The following is a 12,680-nucleotide window of genomic DNA, read 5'->3' as shown; positions in this document are numbered from 1 at the left end:
TGGAATAAGAATTATAGTTGTTATTATATTAATATATACTATTATAATTTAAAAAAAGCAATATCTGCTAAAAATTCTCAGTCACAGACTATTTGTGCATATTGAAACCAAGCTACAGCCTCCTACAACGGTGTAGTTTGCAAAGTCAAAGCTTCCTTATGGTGAACTCTAACAGAATATACAGTTAATGTATAAACTGCCATTTACAATATATCAGTTTAACACATATATATGTATTGCACATTGAAACTGAGATATTTGGGACAACGTAATGAAGGGAAGCATTTTAAAAGTGTAAGCCTCAGCCAAAACCAGATTATCCTTTAAAAGTGTGACTTAAAAAAAAAGTGAAATGTATAATTTAACGGTAACATAAATGTGAAAGACCATTAGATTGTGTTTTATCATTTCTGCATATTGAGAGTAAGAGTTATAGCAGTTAACGTCACATAGATCACACGTTGAAGTGCTTACTTGATGATGCAATCTGTTATTACAGATAAGGGCAGATGTTTAACTGGGTTGTACTTACTGCCCCTCTTTGAAAGTCGACGCCATAGTTGTCCATCAAAGTTCGCTCACTCTGCTCCTCAGTTCCAAATAATGGACATACATGTAGTCCGATGCTCCTGCATATTGCATGTCACCCGTTGTCATCTCTAGCTTGTACTCAGCCATGGTCACCTGTGGATACTGTTTGGAAAAATAAACACATTGAGTCTCTTAATTTACAGAATGAAGGCTCCAATACGCAGCAAAACAAAACAATGCTGACACTGCCTGTGCATTGTGAACCTTCTTTCATGAAAACATTTTAACTTGGATACAATGCATCTACCCAAAACATATTTTTTACCTTCTAGGTTTTCCCTCGCTGTAGTCTGTCTTCTTGCTTACTGCCTCAGCACTGACTAACCTTTTTGAGACGAACGCTCTTAATGTGTATTAACCTTTATATATACAGTCTATGGCAGTGGTTCTCAACTGGTTAGGCCTCGGGACCCACTTTTTACTTGGTCAATACATCGCGACCCAACATTTTGAAGCACTCAAACCTATTCAACAAAAAATCGTGCTGTAATATATACGCTTTTCAGAATACAATATTAATAAAAGTGAAGTACAGTGCATATATCCCTTATATCCCTTCACAGAACTAAAGTATGCTTTTAAACAAGGTTTAATGAGATGATGGAATCAAAGCTGAACTATATAAAAAGGCACACATGCTGAAAACCCAACCCCAGCAGGGGGTCTGGGGGATTCTCCCCCAGGAGATTTTTAGAAATACTAACATAAACTACGCATTCTGGTACACTCTGAGAAGAAAATAAATACATCTATTACTACCCGACATATTAATAATATTTTATGCCATTGTTTGTTTTTCACTTAGTTCTGACATCTTGCAGAGGAGATAGTCTGTGTGATTTACTTTAAATTGTGGGTAAGGGTAGATAGCTCCCATTGTTCTGTGACCTGTCAATCATCAAACCGGGGGTCATATTTCATTATGTTTCATTTGTATCTGAAGTTGTACCCATGGATGTATAAAGAATAGTTCTACCGCAGTTATTCTCCGTGGGGACTTCCGGCAACAATCTTGATTCTGATTGGCCAGAAGACTCGAAAAAACATCAGCAGGGATGTTTTATTGAGAAGATGATCACTACGTGACAGAAGTTTTCAAAACCATTTATGGTCTCCGGTACTTCCAGTCCAACGCCTACTGCATGCACAGCGTTAGAAAATCGGTCCTTCAAAATAAAAGTTTGCATTTTTTCCCAAAAAAAAAAAAAAAAAAAAAAAAAAAATGGAATTTTTTTTTTCAACTTTTTTTTCTTCACTCACACATCCGCGACCCACTTGAAACGGGTCCGCGACCCACTTTTGGGTCGCGACCCACCAGTTGAGAACCACTGGTCTATGGTATTAACTTAAAAGTGGGTGTTTCTTCCCAAACAAAGCTTCTATCCAAACATTTTGTTTTTCTGGTTTTCAAAGCGTATACAGGTTTAGAGGGGGAGGGGTGTATCAGTTGTTCTAAACCACTCATTCTGGCAAGAATAACCTACATTCTTGTAGTTTACAGTATGTTTATGATCAATCACTTAATAAAACACAAAGTGATAGACTGTCAGGATGGTTGATGTTGAGTCACCAAAGGAGGACCCATATGCAATCAGTCTCAAGGCAGGACAGGAAGGTTTGAGTGATTTATTGACAGAAATAAAAATACACCTGGCTACTTGGCATAGGCAACAAGTCTGGGCAAACAGGAACCAAGACACGGACACAGCCCACATGTGTGATTACAATGTGCCAATACACACAAGATAACATTATGTTTGAAACGGCATACACAAACTGCCTGTTACACTGTTCTTTAGCCCAAAGTTAAATGTATATAATAATACACCAAGTGTTCAGCTACTGCTTTATTTCCTAGTGTATGCTGTATTTGGATGTCTAAATATTAAGAAAAGTGAAGAGTCATACTATATTTAAAGGCGCAAAACATATTGATGGCCTTTGATGTTTTGTAATACTTGAGCTGTGGGATCATCAAAAGAGAGATAACAATCACTAACTAGAAGAACTACTAAGATGCAAGCTCCTCCAGCCTGATTTTCTACCTTTTTGTTGTATTCTGGTTTTCAATGGTTTGAGGGCAAGGAGCACCTACATGCACAAAAACCAGTCATTATGGCACCCAACACATTGGGACTTTAGAAGAAGTGTTGGACAAGCAGTTTGTAGAGATCAAACACTGACGTCAAACTATAGGATGCACGGCCTAGTCCCATATTGAAGAACTTAAACATTTATATGATAGCCAGTACAAATTGAGGGTGACCTCATCACCCAAAAGAACATTCAAATCCCCAAAAAAATAGATTCTACTAAAATGTAATATTTACCTGTCCACGGTTCCCTGCAGAATGTGAAGCTGATGACGTGAAGACCGCTGTAGTGACGACCTGGATAAGTTCCTCCACAGTCTGAAGGCTTGAAGGAAATCCTGTCAAGAATGTTGGTTAAAAGCCTACTGCACATTTCTCACAGAGCATCTCATCCTACTTTTGTATACTCCAAACGTTCAAATATGACCGCATCCAACATGCACAATCATTATGAGTGTTCTTGTTGAACTGATAAAGCCCCATAGAGAGGTAACCCACCTTTTCAGTTGAACCACCACACAGGTGTAGCAGGACTGTGATTGAGCTATTTGAAAGGAAATCACAGGTGTTGAGCATTCCCTAATCAAGAGTGTTGAGACCTCAGAGTTGTTTTCTATAAGGTCAGTCCATCAAAGAGGCCCAGAGTGAGAATCTGTCTTAAAACACATTAAAACAGTAAGGAAGTTAAGTTGCTCTTATTATCACTATTTAGAATAAGTGCCATTCATAAATGTATCTTTAGGTAACTTTAAGGTATCTTAATTCATCAGAAGTGACCAGCAGAGGCCGCAGCTACACACATTGCCATATCTTGGAAATGATCATAAAAAGGATGGCCACACACCCAAACAACATAGAACAGTTAACGGGTTAAGCTTTATTAAAATGTAATGTTCACATGTTGTTTGATTCTTCATAATGTTCATAGTTTTTACCACATTTACATTGGTTTGAGGCTTTGTTCAGAATAATGGAAATATATTTTCAGAGAATCTGTGAGCCACGTAATAAGATTTGGCTGATTAACATGCAATTAACCCAAAACGTCTATGTTTGGGATGATAATATGGTATTGGTGTTTTATAGAATTATATAAGAAGGAAAGATCTTTATGTAACTAGCTGAGATCCGGTATTTCACCATGCAGTGTTGAAAACTGGACGCATGTCAGTTGTAAGAAGAAATGGTGGATGTGGTTCAATGCTATGTCTTCATCATATTAAAGATTTCAGTTTGTTTTCAAATGGAAAATTGGATGTTAACATATAAAGCAAGACAATAACATTTTACATTTCATTTTTGTGAGTGATTTGAAGAATTCAAACAAATACTTAGAAGGCTATAAAGACTTTATTAAATGGTAGTAAATCACATGCGTTGTCAGGCTGTCCTCACATTTAATATCCATCTGTTTTGACTTATGTCCTGACACACCCTGGGGTTGACACCCGCTCTAGGGATCAGAAAGACTGAACATTTATGGTCCACATCAACAAAGAAAAGGATTAGCAAATCTTGTGTAAAGTGCTGGCAAAGCTTCTGTAACACAGAGATAATGCCAACAGATAACCAACAATCTGCTTTTCCCCAATGGCTACTATTCAAAGGCAAACAGTTATACAGTATATCTTATGGAATAATATCAATCGGTTGTGCATATTTGTCTTCAAAAATATATATATTTTCATCTAACCAGAATAAAGTGGAACTTTCAGCACAAATCCATGCCAACTCTTTTTTTTCTCGTCATAGGGACACCCACAAACCACAGACCTTCATTGTGAAAAGTATGGTGTGATTTCTTTAAGGCTTCATCACAAGTGAATTACAGGTAGAGTTATTTGTTTTAATGACAGAAAATCTATTATTTCAACATCCACATATTCCCACAGTGACTCCCGTGCAGAAGCAAGAGGCGAGCCGCGTCGAGTCAGGAGTTAATGTGACGCAGGCGCGGCGCAGCGACTGTCCATCTCGTGCAGTGCACATGGCAGGAAGGGGAACGGGCTCCGTCTTGTGCTCTGCTGTGTTGAAGTGACACTTCTTGAGATGGTTCGACATGCTGGGGAGATCATTGAAACCCCATGATGACACCGGGCTGAAGGCAGTGCTGAATCTCCACACCTGCATAAATAAATAAAAAAGGATTACTGAATGAAGAGGTCAATGCATACTAATCATTTTGTGAAGCTGCATTCCCTTCTTTTGTTACAGCACCCTCCAGAAAAATCTATCTATTTCAAACAGATTTGAAGTAATTATTCTTTAGTCTATGTTGGCTATGTATAATATTGTAGCATTTACTGTAGAGCTCCATCAGCTATTTGAAATGTTTCCTTTTGCAAAAGCACTTTTCTCAGATTTCAGATACAGATTAAAGGAAATATAAAAATAACTGACATACAGTAACCTTTATAATACAGGTTTTCTACTCACTCTGTTTTTGATTTGCCATTATACAGTGCCAGGGGTACCAGGCAACGTCTTCGCTCCCACTGCAGCTCCACTATGCCTCTTATCTGGAGGAGGCTGGCACACACCTCCCTCATAGTCCGTGACACCAGAGACAGCTGGCACAGGCTGAAACTGTCCAGGAACCCAGCTATATGCCACAATATCTCAATGGGAAGCCCACTAAGTTGGTCCGACTGGAGATCAACAGGAAGTTGAGCCCCTGGGCAAGGCTGAACCCCAAAGGACCTGAGGGTGCCTGTCATGAACCACTTTGGCCCCCTGGGTGGATGGGTAAACCTTTGCCTGAGAGAATGTGCAGCCATAGTATGCCAGCGGGCAGCGGTGCTCCATCCAACCATTGAGACCAGCGTGAATGTCACCATGGACATTTATGAAATGGGAAGAAAACTGGTTCCCTGCGCAATGACTGACCACAGACGAAAGGGAACATATGCTGGTAGCGAGGGTTAGGAGGGAGGTAGCGGTTATGTGGGACTGCCTCGACCTCCAGAGCTTCCAAGACAAGGCAGAGGCGGAGAGTGCGGAAGGGCTGGGGTAGGAAAGCTGGGGGGCCGCATGGTCACAGGCAGATGCAGAAGCTATGTCCCCGACTCTAGTGTTGGTAACCAAGATGGCTGCAGGGAAAGTGAAAGTCTGTGTGCCAAAGTCAACACGGTAGCCATCAACATAGACTTTGTCAGAGATCCTTCTACACTCTCTGGACTCCTCTAAACAAAAGAACAAGCGCTGCTGTGATCAGATCGATTTCTCCCAGACCCATGTGGTCTCTTCATCCTGCTCCAAATCTGAGGTATCTTACTGCCTTGTCCTCCATTTTCGGTCGCAATCTATACAGTGACCTGTCTGTGAAGTATCTTTCCGTCCATTAGGTAATGAACATTAGCCTTGGCCCCTAAAATAATTGTAGTTGTGAAATTTACGATCATGCCCATGGTTTTCTAAAGAGCTAGCCCCCTGTCTTCAAGCAACACATGACCAGCGCTCGGTGCCACTCGCTGTCTGACATGCACCGGAGATGCCATCTGAGGGGTGACGGGCTCCTCAGAAACCCCAGCGTTCATGTCATCTTGAACCTCAACAGGAAAGGCCTCCATTGCTCCCGACAGTGGTCCATTTGCAGGTTTTAAAATCTTTGGATCTGTTCCTTTGAGAGCCCCATTTCCTATCAAACAGCTAGAACAGACACTTTGCATCTCCATGTCTTTTTTATTTAAACCATCAGCGGCTACTGGTGTTTTGATTTCTAGTTCATTCTTAGGGTCTCCATTGTCGCTCAATGTACTCATCGGAGTAGCAGCTCCACTGTTCACACACTCTGTGCTGCTGTCAACAGAGTTGGCATTGCTAACAAAGTCCAAAGCAGCAGCTAAGCTTCTTGCTGTCTCCACTGTGGCCTCGTAGAGTTTACCGAAGTGCTCCTCATTCAAGCCATTAATTCCACTGGCAATTCTCTCCTTTGCCAAAACTGACGGGGGAGGTTGTGGCTGGTGTGAGGATGATGAGTGTGAAGCTGTATCAATAACGGTGGAGGCCTCAGGGGCGGATGTAGGCGAAGATGAGCCCGTTTCCCTGTTTTCCTTACTAACAGGGAGAAACGGCTCTCCTTCTGCAGTGGGTGACATGGCAATCACTTTGAGGGACTCGAGTAGTGTACGCTGGTCCTGAAGAGCAAGTGCCATGTCTAGCTGCTCCACCTCCTCCACTCCACGGCTCAGGCTTTCATAGGAAGTGTAGTCCAGGCAGCTAACGGGCCATCTGTTCCACTCCATAGTGCAGCACACCACTCCAGCTGGACACACATCGAGGTGAGCATACATTTGGTTACGCACCAGGTTGGCGGGGCAGCCATAGTCTCTGTTTAGGCAGGGGACCCTCATCAGTGGGCACCAGCGACGTGCAGTCAGTGGAGGCAGGGGAGGCAGAGCCTCACCTGTCATACTCCAATGTAACGGAAAAACAATTAAAAGAAAAACTAAATAATAATAATAATAAAATGTCTCCACTGATCTTGTGTAAATGTGATTTCTGTATGACTCCAATCGCATTTTATAGTCAAAATCAGCAAATTTGCCGAGCTCCGCTACGGGAGCAATGAGAAGTGAGGCAGGGACGTGCTCTGCCTCTCGTAAGCTCACAGTAACTTGCTGGAGCGCGGGCACTAATTTAGCGCGGCCACTTATTTTGTCAGCGCGCTCAAGCCATTTACTGTGGGGTGAGGTGAGGCACAGATGAGCTCTGCCTCACTTCAGAATGCGTCACCCCACAGAAACTGGCTGGAAAGCGGGCCCTAAGCGCATGCCTGTTACCATCTCTGAGTGTGAGAAAATCCACTGTCCTGCCAAATAAGCAAAAATATTGTCAGTATATAAGAGATGGGATAAGACAAAAAAAACAGAGAGCACGGTTTCAATTTGTTGTGTCAGATCTTCTGTTGCATGATGACTTTGTGATAGTAGTGTTTTAAAACTTTTGTTGCACACATATAAGGTTTGGTGTAGTACCAGGGATTTTAGCCCACTTGTAAATGGCTGCTATATTTACTTCAGACCACCAGATGTCAGTCACAGTGCTTGCTGAGATCTGAGCCCAGAGCTTACAATATTAATTTGGAACAAATAGGAAGAAACATAAAAAAGAAATCTTAAGGTTTTGTCCAATCAAAACATTTATATCTGATATCTGATTGTGTACAGAGTGCTTGTGGGATTTCCTATCATTAGTAGAAAAGGGCAAAGCTTGATGAGTTCTTGAAAACATAGTGTGAAAATAATGAATGATAAAGATAAGTATTACAGTGCAATTAATGCTGATATCTCGAACAGACATAAAGGACGTTTATTGACCATTTATTTCATTACATCTAACATGGTTGCAATTGTATTTTGATAATTGTGCAGAGAGACTACTGAAAAATGTAAACGTCTGCAACTGAGATGCACATCTAAGATGCTACTGCTGAAATAACACAGAAAGTATTCTGTTTCCATAACCACTTTATCAACAATATATTAAGAGAATTTATATTCTGTCACTTTTACGAATCAGTCATCGGTCAGTTTACGAATGCAGCTTGCATGGACATTGCCAAAATACATAATCTAACGTTAAGTAGTCACTGAGCCATAAAAAGCATACATTTTTGTCATAACTAAATCCTGAATTGTTGCGAAATTTAGCATGCAACGATTCTGTTTAGTTGTAAAGGTTAAATCAGGTTAACTTAACTTAACAAGTAGCAAAACAGAGCGCATATACAGATGGCAACCGAAGTAGCTTCCTACCAGGAAATACCAAGATTAAATTCCTGGACTGTTTTCAATTTCTTTTGGGTTCAAATAATTAAAAAGGCAGCTCAAGCTTTGAGTTCCTCTTGGTAATAGCCACACTGAGGGAGGACAGCTCTGCTTGAAAATCTTCGATCATCTGTAAGGCTGCAGGCTCAGCAAAGCGTTGCTCAGGATAAGTACCGAGGGGTTCCTGACGGGGACAAAATCCAAATGTTATGCAAGGGAATGGGAAATCTTTGAAAAGGTAGAGTTACTGGTTTTGTGATTAATGTAACGCAGGATACTCACAAAATCACTGAAATTCCCCCCGAGCAGCCATGCATATGACATTACAAGTATTGCGCTTGATTTTTTGGGCAGATATGCCAAGATGTCCTCCATGCTTGACTGTTCCTTTGTAGTTGGAGGAGCTTTGTTCAGGATAAGTGGAACATTGGGAATCCAACCTAGATGGTCAAACTTAAAAAAAAAAATCTTGAGGGTTAAAATAAAAAAAGGTATAGTTTGACATTAATAAATCTCATTTGTTCTCCTAATTTCTTTATGGTAGAGATGAATGTTGAATTACTTTAATCTCCCCCATAATGTTATCAAGTAAACTGTTACTGCTCACAACTGAGCCAGCCAGCTATCAATGTAAAATGTTGCAATTGTATGTGTACAAAACACAAGAGGTGTAACGGCCCGTCCACACAGCAGCGTTAACAAAATCTTGGAGGTGGGCGTATCTGAAGCTTGGGGATTTTTTGCGAGCAAGGCACCAACAACCAATCACATGTCATAGGCATAGGCATGTCTTTGTATAGAAGTGCAAATTAGTCACGTTGACGTGTACAAACACAAGGGTGCTATCCGTCTTTTCATACAACTTCGAACCGGAAGGCAAAAAAGGCCCTTTCCCCGAAAAAACAAAAATTCTACTTTTTAATCAACCCAAAACATGATGTTTTGTGTACATACTTTAATGGAGCTGTGGGATCATCAAAAGAGAGATAACAATCACTAAACTAGAAGAACTACTAAGATGCAAGCTCCTCCAGCCTGATTTTCTACCTTTGTTGTATCTCTGGTTTTCAATGGTTTGAGGGCAAGGAGCACTACATGCACAAAACCAGTCATTATGGCACCAACACATTGGGACTTTAGAAGAAGTGTTGGACAGCAGTTGTAGAGATCAAAACACTGACGTCAAACTATAGGATGCACGGCATAGTCACATTTGAAGAACTTAAACATTTATATGATAGCCAGTACAAATTGAGGGTGACCTCATCACCCAAAAGAACATTCAAATCCTAACAAACCTGAAAACTTAAATATCTTGTTTTAGAAAATTAGAAATGTCAAAAAGCCAGACTGGATGGTTGTAGTGTTGTTCACACTATTATCCTCAAACTTGAGTTTTTTCCCCCAGTAATTTACCCTGTTGATACTCAGTATTTAGATACAAAGTACACATTTCTGTTTAACTCTCTGAAATGCCGATTCATTACTCTCTCGGTCTGATTTTTAGTTCCCTGCACCTATATGCAAGTTCTTGCTGTTTCTTGAGGTGAAGTCTTGTGATTTGTTGTAGATGTAGCATCAACAGTACTGACTGACTATTCAAAGATTAAAGGGGACCTATCATGCAAAATGCACTTTTGTACGTCTTTTATACATGAATATGTGTCCCCGGTGTTCCAGGGAACTCACCAAGTGTCAGAAAACACAACCCTCTCTATTTTCCTCCATACCCAAATCTCTAAAAAAGGGGCTGCAACGGATCTGATAAAAACTGATCCAGATTTGAACACTGTCCTGACGTCAGGACGGTGGCGCTACGGCTATTGGGCCAACTCTCCACCTATCAGGAGGAGACAGCCACGGCCATTGCCGTTCGAAAGCGCTGGAGACGCTGTAGTACATATGCCAGGCCTGTAAGTCGCGCTGTAGTCTGCCACAAAAGCAGCGAAGAAGACTTGGTTACAGTACCATGGTTACCCTTCTGTTTATTCTCCGCTGTGGCTTTCTTTCTCCCTCCCCGAGGCAAGCGTTTGCTCCCGCTGCAATGCAATCCCTCCCCGTCGAGGCAAGCACTGTAATTCTCTCCGGTTAGTCCACCAGCAGATGACAAACACCCACCTCTCCGCCTCTTCCAAGGAACGAGGGGACCGTGCGGCAGAGTTTCAGTTTCAGTTTGTTTCGCCGGTCAAGATGTCCGTTAAAGTTTAAATCTTCCGGACAAAATTAGAAAAGTGCCGGTCAAAGGTCTTTGTTATTTATTGAGCTTTAAAACAAATGAATAACGACTCTATATAATAAAACACGGATATCTCTTTTTCTCCCCCTCTTCTGACAGCCCAGCAGCTGATCAGGGGCCTCATTTATAACGCCTTGCGTAGGATTGACGTAGGAAGGTTGCTTACGTAGTACAAAGCACAAAAATAGGTACATACATTTTCCGCCATTTTCCGATTCACAAAACATTGCGTACCGGCGAGGGAAGTGCGTACGGCACTCCCTACGCCTGTTTCCCTTGATAAATCACAATCGACTCGTAACGCCCATATTTGCCTATACATAGTCAAAGAAACGCCCATTCATTCATTCATTTTGACTGACTGCATGAAGAAGATCGCAGGAAATTACGATAGAACAGCTAAAAAAGACATCTCACACCGTGTCAGATTTAGGTTATTGTGGGGAGGTCGAGATAAATCATATTGTTTGGTGGATGCAGTTTGAACCAGAGTAGCAGCATGGAGGTCGGATCGTCACCAAAATAAATAAATAAGTGGTCCGAAAAAAGTTAATGACAAAAAAAATACACATAACCTTCCTCAGGCAGTGTGTTTGTCCCGGGGACAGGAGACACCCCCTTGATGAGAAACTGTAAGAAATGATCGGGGAATCCCTCCGGAGTGGAGTCATGACGACTGGATCTGAATTATTTTTGTTGTATTTGGTGGTTTGTGTTCCAGCTGTCGATCAGCAACTATATATATATAATCCACCAGTTAAAGGAAATACAACTAATGGATTGTGTTATATTAGCTGTACAATTTACCACATATGGTGTTCTTAGTTTCCATACCTCCTGTGTTTTACGAGCGACTTATCAAGTCTTGGCAAACGGCATAAAACACGATTAAACGTGATAGTATATAAAACCATGCTCGTATCGACAACCTATAGAAATGCAAAACGGCGTCAGTTTAGACGTAATTCTGTCCTCCTGCTTACCGCATCATTTATGAGAAAACATTTCATAACATTAACACAACATATTCGAGGTGGTTTTAAATAGCATATCCGTATTTATTTATTTCTCCAAGTTATGTTTTTGTGAGCACTGAGGAGTCTCAAACAGGCGTTTGTTTAATCATTTAAAGATTGGCTTTAATCAATGTTTGAAAATGAATTCTTCATATTTGATAAATGAGAGGTAACATTTTATTTATGGTATTATTTCCACATATTTCTCTCCATTCTTCCTTCTGCCAACGGTGTCGCAGTTTCTCGTCTCTCCCGTTTGTGTGCTTAGTGCGTACGCATGGGTTAGAGTTTGCGTGGAGGACAGCACATTTTCCCGTCAAGTTAGTATTTTATAAATCGCAAACATTGCGTAGAAACTGGCGTACGCCATTTTTTGAGCGTATATCCCTTTATAAATGAGGCCCCAGAGCACGTCTCCCCTCTCCTGCAGGGGGGCGTGGTCAGGAGAATCAGACCCGTAGACAGCAAACAGCACATGGAGCGAAATGAGGCATGGCTAAAATGCATGATCCGTTTGGTATTTTGAAAACAGAAACGTATAAATATACCTTATATAGGTATGGCCCTACAATATATCATTTAAATATAGCATGATAGGTTTCCTTTAAGTTAAACATCCATACTGTTTTCAAAATCCTGTCAGGTTATTTATCAGGAAGCATTTAGTTTGAGAGTAATGGAAGGGATCAGCAAGTTTGTTCAAAGAGGGTAACATATTAAATTCAAAACAATCTAGCAACAAATATTAGCAAGCACACCCTGAATATGTTCATCTTCAATAAATTAGTCAAAAGAAAACTGATGGTCCCATCCACCCACTTCGGTATTTTTAAAGTGTAAAACAAATGTAAAAAAAAATAAGGTTCAGATTATAAAACAAGCACCAGCTCTTCGTAACTGTATCTAAACCTTGAAGAGGCATTGAATGACAGGGAAGCTGCAGAGTGGGACAATACTTTTTTCCAAGGATGAGTCT

General features: G+C 40.9%; 1 pseudogene; it reads right to left on the bottom strand.

Annotated features, from left to right (window-relative positions):
• Positions 1–4,553: 4,553 nt before the first annotated feature.
• On the bottom strand, positions 4,554–7,054 carry LOC117492793 (annotated as a pseudogene).
• Between the last annotated feature and the right edge of the window lie 5,626 nt (positions 7,055–12,680).

Source organism: Trematomus bernacchii, unplaced genomic scaffold (assembly GCF_902827165.1).
Source record: "Trematomus bernacchii unplaced genomic scaffold, fTreBer1.1, whole genome shotgun sequence".
In the NCBI taxonomy this organism is placed as follows: domain Eukaryota; kingdom Metazoa; phylum Chordata; class Actinopteri; order Perciformes; family Nototheniidae; genus Trematomus; species Trematomus bernacchii.
This window is presented reverse-complemented; position numbering and strand designations above follow the sequence as displayed.